We start from the raw sequence: 597 nt of genomic DNA on the forward strand, positions 1-597 counted from the left end.
GTCTCTGCTTTGGTTGGTTGAGAAACCTGACCTGAGTATGATTTCTTGTCAACAGAACATGGGGATTTTTTACCCCTTTGATGGCCCTGATGGCACTCTTGCCATGCCTTTGCCCCAGCCCTGGCATTGGAGGAGACGCTTTTGATGATGATGGTCCTTCACTTCCGCTCAAATACCGGTCAGTTGTTATCTTTACTCACTAACTGCTACTATCAGTGTATGTATTGCAGTGCATAATCACGGAGAGGAGCGAACTAACTGTATTTGTCGTTTCTGCTGTAGGCTACGTCCTCTTATGGTGGCTGCCCATGAGTTTGGCCACTCCTGGGTCTTGTCCTCCTCTGATGATCCTGGTGCTCTCATGTACCCTGTGTACTCATACAATAACCCGACACCTTTGTTCTGCCCCGGATTGTAACGGCATCCAGTCTCTCTATGGTTAGTACTAACTATCTGGTCATGGGCTGTTTGCACGCAAATCCTCAGCTTTGATTGCTCACCCAACAAAAAAGTTTCCCAAAACAAGACACTAATTATGACGACATACCACGTTTTTTTATGTGTAACAGACTATGCCTGGTGAATTAAAGATTACAT

Source organism: Etheostoma spectabile, chromosome 13, assembly GCF_008692095.1.
Source record: "Etheostoma spectabile isolate EspeVRDwgs_2016 chromosome 13, UIUC_Espe_1.0, whole genome shotgun sequence".
NCBI lineage: Eukaryota > Metazoa > Chordata > Actinopteri > Perciformes > Percidae > Etheostoma > Etheostoma spectabile.